This window comes from Lagenorhynchus albirostris, chromosome 8 (genome assembly GCF_949774975.1).
Source record: "Lagenorhynchus albirostris chromosome 8, mLagAlb1.1, whole genome shotgun sequence".
NCBI lineage: Eukaryota > Metazoa > Chordata > Mammalia > Artiodactyla > Delphinidae > Lagenorhynchus > Lagenorhynchus albirostris.
The window spans coordinates 49,192,949-49,201,586 of record NC_083102.1 but is presented as its reverse complement, the minus strand read 5'-3'; positions in this window follow the sequence as shown (position 1 = coordinate 49,201,586).

Below are 8,638 nucleotides of genomic sequence, written 5' to 3'. Positions count from 1 at the left end.
TTGTTTGGTTTTTTTTGATATTGAGCTTCATGAGCTGCTTGTAAATTTTGGAGATTAATCCTTTGTCAGTTGCTTCATTTGCAAATATTTTCTCCCATTCTGAGGGTTGTCTTTTCGTCTTGTTTATGTTTTCCTTTGCTGTGCAAAGGCTTTGATGTTTCATTAGGTCCCATTTGTTTATTTTTGTTTTTATTTCCATTTCTTTAGCAGGTGGGTAAAAAGGATCTTGCTGTGATTTATGTCATAGAGTGTTCTGCCTGTGTTTTCCTCTAAGAGTTTTATAGTGTCTGGCCTTACATTTAGGTGTTTAATCCATTTTGAGCTTATTTTTGTGTATGGCGTTAGGGAGTGTTCTAATTTCATTCTTTTACATGTAGCTGTCCAGTTTTCCCAGCACCACTTGTTGAAGAGGCTGTCTTTTCTCCACCATATATTCTTGCTTCCTTTATCAAAAATAAGATGACTATATATGCGTGGGTTTATCTCTGGGCTTTCTATCCTGTTCCATTGATCTGTATTTCTGTTTTTGTGCCAGTACCATTCTGTCTTGATTACTGTAGCTTTGTAGTATAGTCTGAAGTCCGGAACCTGATTCCTCCAGCTCCATTTTTCTTTCTCAATATTGCTTTGGCTATTCGGGGTCTTTTGTGTTTCCATACAAATTGAAATTTTTTCTAGATCTGTGAAAAATGCCATTGGTAGTTTGATAGGGATTGCACTGAATCTGTAGATTGCTTTGGGTAGTATAGTCATTTTCACAATGTTGATTCTTCCAATCCAAGAACATGGTATATCTCTCCATCTGTTAGTATCATCTTTAATTTCTTTCTTCAGTGTTTTATAGTTTTCTGCATACAGGTCTTTTGTCTCCTTTGGTAGGTTTATTCCTAGGTATTTTATTCTTTTTGTTGCAGTGGTAAATGGGAGTGTTTCCTTAATTTCTCTTGCAGAGTTTTCATCATTAGTGTATAGGAATGCAAGAAATTTCTGTGCATTAATTTTGTATCCTGCTACTCTATCAAATTCATTGATTAGCTCTAGTAGTTTTCTGGTAGCATCTTTAGGATTCTCTATATATGGTATCATGTCATCTGCAAACAGTGACAGTTTTACTTTCTCTTTTCTGATTTGGATTCCTTTTTCTTCTCTGATTGCTGTGGCTAAAACTTCCAAAACTATGTTGAATAATAGAGGTGAGAGTGGACAGCCTTGTCTTGTTCCTGACCTTAGAGGAAATGGTTTCAGTTTTTCACCATTGAGAACAATGTTGGCTGTGGGTTTGTCATATATGGCCTTTATTATGTTGAGGTAAGTTCCCTCCATGCCTACTTTCTGGAAGGTTTTCACCATAAATGGGTGTTGAATTTTGTCGAAAGCTTTCTCTGCATCTATTGAGATGATCGTATGGTTTTTCTCCTTCAATTTGTTAATATGGTATATCACGTTGATTGATTTGCGTATATTGAAGAATCCTTGCATTCCTGGAATAAACCCCACTTGATCATGGTGTATGATCCGTTTAATGTGCTGTTGGATTCTGTTTGCTAGTATTTTGTTGAGGATTTTTGCATCTATGTTCATCAGTGATATTGGCCTGTAGTTTTCTTTCTTTGTGACGTCTTTGTCTGGTTTGGTATCATGGTGATGGTGGCCTCATAGAATGAGTTGGGCAGTGTTCCTCCCTCTGCTATTTTTTGGAAGAGTTTGAGAAGGATAGGTGTTAGCTCTTCTCTAAATGTTTGATAGAATTCGCCTGTGAAGCCATCTGGTCCTGGGCTTTTGTTTGTTGGAATATTTTTAATCACAGTTTCAATTTCAGTGCTTGTGATTGGCCTGTTTATATTTTCTATTTCTTCCTGGTTCAGTCTCGGAAGTTTGTGCTTTTGTAAGAATTTGTCCATGTCTTCCAGGTTGTCCATTTTATTGGCATATAGTTGCTTGTGGTAATCTCTCACAATCCTTTGTATTTCTGCAGTGTCAGTTGTTACTTCTTCTTTTTCATTTTAATTCTATTGATTTGAGTCTTCTCCCTTTTTTTCTTGATGAGTCTGGCTAATGGTTTATTAATTTTGTTTATCTTCTCAAAGAAATAGCTTTTAGTTTTATTGATCTTTGCTATTGTTTCCTTCATTTCTCTTTCATTTATATCTGATGTAATCTTTATGATTCCTTTCCTTGTGCTAACTTTGGGGTTTTATTAAATTCTTCTTTCTCTGCTTTAGGTGTAAGTTTAGGTTGTTTATTTGAGATCTTTCTTGTTTCTTGAGGTAGGACTGTATTGCTATAAAATTCCCTCTTAGAACTGCTCTTGCTGCATCCCATAGGTTTTTGGTCGTTGTATTTTCATTGTCATTTGTTTCTACGTATTGTTTGATTTCCTCTTTTGATTTCTTCAGTGATCTCTTGGTTATTTAGTAGTGTATTGTTTAGCCTCCATGTATCTGTAGTTTTTACAGATCTTTTCCTGTAATTGATATTTAGTCTCATAGCATTGTGGTCAGAAAAGATACTTGATACGATTTCAATTTTCTTAAATTTACCAAGGCCAAGATATGGTCTATCCTGGAGAATATTCCATGAGCACTTGAGAAGAAAGTGTATTCTGTTCTGTTTGGCTGGAATGTGCTATAAATATCATTTAAGTCCATCCTGCTTAATGTATCATTTAAAGCTTGTGTTTCCTTATTTATTTTCATTTTGGGCGATCTGTCCATTGGTGAAAGTGGGGTGTTAAAGTCCTCTACTATGATTGTGTTACTGTCGATTTCCCCTTTTATGATTGTTAGCATTTGCCTTATGTATTGAGGTGCTCCTTTGTTGGGTTCATAAATATTTACAATTGTTATGTCTTCTTCTTGGATTGATCCCTTGATCATTATGTAGTGTCCTTCTTTGTCTCTTGTAATAGTCTTTATTTTAAAGTCTATTTTGTCTGATATGAGAATTGCTATTCCAGCTTTCTTTTGATTTCCATTTGCATGGAGTATCTTTTTCCATCCCCTCACTTTCAGTCTGTATGTGTCCCTATGTCTGAAGTGGGTCTCTTGTAGACAACATATATACAGATCTTCTTTTTGCATCCATTCAGCCAGTTGATGTCTTTTGGTTGGAGTATTTAATCCATTTACATTTAAGGTCATAATTGATATGTATGTTCCTATTACCATTTTCTTAATTGTTTTGGGTTTGATATTGTAGGTCTTTTCCTTCTCTTGTGTTTCCTGCCTAAAGAAGTTCCTTTAGCATTGTTGTAAAGCTGGTTTGGTGGTGCTGAACTCTCTTAGCTTTTGCTTGTCTGTAAAGGTTTTAATTTCTCTGTGGAATCTGAATGAGATCCTTGCTGGGTAGAGTAATCTTGGTTGTAGGTTTTTCCCTTTCATCACTTTAAATATGTCCTGCCACTCCCTTCTGGCTTTCAGAGTTTCTACTGAAAGATCAGCTGTTAACCTTATGGGGATTCCCTTACATGTTATTTGTTGTTTTTCCCTTGCTGCTTTTAATATTTTTTCTTTGTTTTTAATTTTTGGTAGTTTGATTAATATGTGTCTTGGCATGTTTCTCCTTGGATTTATCCTGTATGGGACTCTCTGTGCTTCGTGGACTTGATTGACTATTTCCTTTCCCATATTAGGGAAGTGTTCAACTATAATCTCTTCAAATAGTTTCTCAGTCCTTTTTTTTTTTTTTCTCTTCTTCTTCTGGGACCCCTATAATTTGAATGTTGGTGTGCTTAATGTTGTCCCAGAGGTCTCTGAGACTGCCCTCAATTCTTTTCATTCTTTTTTCTTTATTCTGCTCTGTGGTAGTTATTTCCACTATTTTATCTTCCAGGTCACTTATTTTTCTGCCTTAGTTATTCTGCTATTGATTCTTTCTAGAGAATTTTTAATTTCATTTATTGGGTTGTTCATCATTTGTTTGCTCTTTAGTTCTTCTAGTTCCTTGTTAAACGTTTCTTGTATTTTCTCCATTCTGTTTCCAAGATTTTGGATCACCTTTACTATCATTACTCTGAATTCTTTTTCAGGTAGACTGCCTATTTCCTCTTCATTTGTCAGGTCTGGTGGGTTTTTACCTTACTTCTTCATCTGCTGTGTGTTTTTCTGTCTTCTCATTTTGCTTATCTTACTGTGTTTGAGGTCTCCTTTTCACAGGCTGCACGTTGGTAGTTCCCATTGTTTTTGGTGTCTGCCCCCAGTGGCTAAGGTTGTTTCAGTGGACTGTGTAGGCTTCCTGGTGGAGGGGACTGGTGCCTGTGTTCTGGTGGATGAGACTGGATCTTGTCTTTCTGGTGGGCAGGTCCATGTCTGGTGGTGTGTTTTTTTTTTTTTGCGGTATGTGGGCCTCTCACTGTTGTGGCCTCTCCCATTGCGGAGCACAGGCTCCGGACGCACAGGCTTAGCAGCCATGGCCCACGGGCCCAGCCGCTCCGCGGCATGTGGGATCTTCCCGGACTGGGACATGAACCCGCGTCCCCTGCATCGGCAGGCGGACTCTCAACCACTGCGCCACCAGGGAAGCCCTGGTGGTGTGTTTTGGGGTGTCTGTGACCTTATGATTTTTGGCAGCCTCTCTGCTAATGGGTGGGTTGTGTTCCTGTTTTGCTAGTTGTTTGGCATAGGGTGTCCAGCACTATAGTTTGCTGGTCGCTGAGTGGAGCTGGGTCTTAGCATTGAGATGGAGATCTCTGGGAGATTTTTACCATTTGATATTACATGGAGCCAGGAGGTCTCTGGTGGCCCAATGTCCTGAACTCGGGTCTCCCACCTCAGAGGTACCGGCCTGACACCTGGTCGGAGCACAAAGACCCTGTCAGCCACCCATCTCAGAAGAAAAGCGAGAAAAAAAGCAATAAAGAAAGGAAGGAAGGATATAAAATTAAGTTATTAAAATAAAAAAGTAATTAAAAAATAAAAAAAAATAGAGAGCAACCAAACCAAAAAACAAATCCACCAATGATAACAAGTGCTAAAACCTATACTAAAAGAAAAAAGAAAGAAATATCAACCAAACTGAAAAACAAATGCACCAATGATAGCAAGCGCTAAAAACTATACTAAAAAAAAAAAAAAGGACAGACAGAACCCTAGAACAAATGGTAAAAGCAAAGCCATACAGACAAAATCACACAAAGAAGCATACACAGGGCTTCCCTGGTGGTGCAGCAGTTGAGAGTCCGCCTGCCGATACAGGGGACACGGGTTCATGCCCCAGTCCGGGAAGATCCCACATGCCGCGGAGCGGCTGGGCCCGTGAGCCATGGCTGCTGAGGCTGCGTGTCCAGGGCCTGTTGCTCCGCAACGGGAGAGGCCACAACAGTGAGAGGCCCGTGTACCGCAAAAAAAAAAAAAAAAAAAGAAGCATACACATACACACAAAAAGAGAAAAAGGAAAAATATATATACATCTATATATATAAAAATAAAAAAGGAAGAGAGCAACCAAATCAATAAACAAATCTAATGATAAACTCTACATACTAAACTAAGATAAACATAAGACCAGAAACAAATTAGATGCAGAAAGCAAACCCCAAGTCTACAATTGCTCCCGAAGTCCACCACCTCAATTTTGGGATGACTCGTTGTCTATTCATGTATTCCACAGATGCAGGGTACATCAAGTTGATTGTGGAGATTTAATCCGCTGCTCCTGAGGCTGCTGGGAGAGATTTCCCTTTCGCTTCTTTGTTCGCACAGCTCCCGGGGTTCATCTTTGCATTTGGCCCCGCCTCTGCATGTAGGTCACCTAGGTGTGTCTGTTCTTCGCTCAGACAGCACGAGGTTAAAGGAGCGGCTTATTAGGGGGCTCTGGCTCACTCAGGCTGGGTGGAGGGCAGGGTACGGAATGCAGGGCGAGCCTGCGGCGGCAGAGGCCGCCGTGACGTTGCACCAGCCTGAGGCGTGCCGTGTGTTCTTCCAGGGAAGTTGTCCCTGGACCACGGGACCCTGGCAGTGGCGGGCTGCACAGGCTCCCTGGAAGGGGGTGTGGATAGTGACCTGTGCTCGCACCCAGGCTTCTTGGTGGCGGCAGCAGCAGCCTTAGCATCTCATGCCCGTCTCTGGGGTCCGTGCTGATAGCCACGGCTCACGCCCGTCTCTGGAGCTTGTTTAGGCAGTGCTCTGAATCCCCTCTCCTCGCGCACCCCAAAACAATGGTCTCTTGCCTCTTAGGCAGTTCCAGACTTTTTCCCGGACTCCCTCCCGGCTAGCTGTGGCGCACTAGCCCCTTCAGGCTGTGTTCATGCAGCCAACCCCAGTCCTCTCCCTGGGATCTGACCTCTGAAGCCCGAACCTCAGCTCGCAGCCCCGCCCGTCCCGGCGGGTGAGCAGACGAGCCTCTCGTGTTTGTGAGTGCCAGTCGACACTGATCCTCTGTGCGGGAATCTCTCCGCTTTGCCCTCCGCACCCCTGTGGCTGTGCACTCCTCCGCGGCTCCGAAGCTTCCCCACTCCACCCCCCGCAGTCTGCCCGCGAAGGGGCTTCCTAGTGTGTGGAAACTTTTCCTCCTTCACAGCTCCCTCCCACTGGTGCAGGTCAGGTCCCTATTCTTTTGTCTCTGTTTTTTCTTTTTTCTTTTGCCCTATGCAGGTACGTGGGGAGTTTCTTGCCTTTTGGGAAGTCTGAGGTCTTCTGCCAGCGTTCAGTGGGTGTTCTGTAGGAGTTGTTCCACATTTATTTCTGATGTATTTCTGATGTATTTGTCAGGAGGAAGGTGATCTCCATGTCTTACTCCTCCGCCATCTTGAAGGTCTCCTCTACGTAGGACCCTTCTTAAAGCCCCTTTCCTGTGGCAGAACCAGCAAAAGCAGTAGAAGAAGAACTTCAGGAATGGTCGTAGGTAATTCAGAGATGTCTGCCTCCTTGAACTTGAAGATGTTGGTCGTCCTGAGGGTGTAGGAGAACCCTCTGTTACAGTGCCTCATTTCCCATTTCTCTCCAGCAGTAGACCTTGAAATGGTGATGTAGTTGTCCATTTGTGAGGTCTACGTGGCAGTCAATCAATGCTTTGCTCAAGATTCCTCTTTTCTGTGATCAAAGAGACCATTTGATGAAATACTTTGGTGAAATATTTCATTTGGTCGCCGCGTTTCTAAGGCATTGTGCCTAGCACAGTGTGTACATACTAGATTGACATTCAAAAAATGGTTGATGACTAAGTTGAAATACTTGGCCATATGGACAGACTAGCATGTTCTCCAAATGTATGCTGCTATGTCATATAACCCCATAAAGCTGAAACCCAGTCTGGCTTTCAAAAAGCAATTGAAAAATAATTTAAAGCTTTACTAAGTTCTCCTTAAAAAACACTGAAGGATTCTAATATTAACATCCAAAACTTTCTTAAAAGCCCCAGTGCCTCTTCCCTCTCTATCTCTAGATAGATATAGGTCTATCTATGTATGTACACCTCACATTCCTTGTCAGCTTTTTTCAAACTCCTGACAACTGTAGCCTCTTTCCAAACTTCCAGATCCCAGCCCGCACTGGCTCTTGTCTTTCTCCTCCTTTTCTCTAACCTTCTTTGCACTTCTCCCAGTAGCTCTTGGTGTAAACCCAATCCTCTCGATTCCTGCCCACACTAATTCCAACCTGTGCAGCCATAGCTCAGGAACTAATCTGGCAAAGACAGAATTCTCCTGAAGGGTGGGGGCAGGAGGGCTGGGAGTGGAGTGTGGAGTGTGCTGGGGGGCAGAGGGTGGGAACAGGTCAGCTATACTCACAGCTGATTATTTTTTTTCCCTGTGAGCGAAAGTGGGCAAAGTGAAACCTGCAGTCTAACCCTGCAAAGAGAACTTCCCGAAACTCCTCATTTTGTTTAGTTTCAGTGAATAACAAACATTAGTTTGCATCTCATTTTTGCTTTCCTCTTTGTTGGTTTACCTACCAAGTTCACCCTCTGACCTTTACAGGACCTCCCCTAAAAGCCATTGTGTGAAAATCTACCTTATTTCTAAGGACTATTGGAGAAAGAGTCTGTGACCTTCTTAGGCAATTTATTACAAGGATTAACGACTCCTTTTAGAAAATTATTTTAACCCACACGCCTCATGCTACATGTTAAGCCCAATCTGTGGTCAGGGTCAGTGTGGAAGAGGCTGCTGTGAGGCCACAGGGAAGGGCAGAAACTCTTCTGGACTGGAGAGCATCTTCCCTGTACACACACTGAAATTTAAAAGTCCTAAAAGCGCTGTGCTGGGCTGCGCCAGCCCTGGAGAGGGAGAGACAAAACACTGATGGGTCAGATGCAGCCTAAATGGTGGTTTAGAATACAACCATATTTTGTGTGGAGAAAATTAAATTTTTTCTTAACCTTTTATTGTCTAGTTGAAATGTTTTCAACGTTACTATTTCATACTAAGTTTTGCTGTAATAATGTAGGGTTCTTTTTTTGAATAAAGTTTGTCAATAGCTATATTAAATAGTAGACTTTCAAACTCAAAAGTGACACTTTTGTAAGGGTTTTGACAGTGAGTTGGATTGTGAGCAATTTAATTTAAGTTGGTCTTAGTGCAATCTAGGTGTTTGTGTGGCTTGTGGTTCTGCCTGATCTCCAGAGGAACAAAAAATGTAACCATAGTAAAGTTGATTGAGTTCTAACACTCTGCCAACCTATGAGAGAGCCAGAGAAAAGTAAA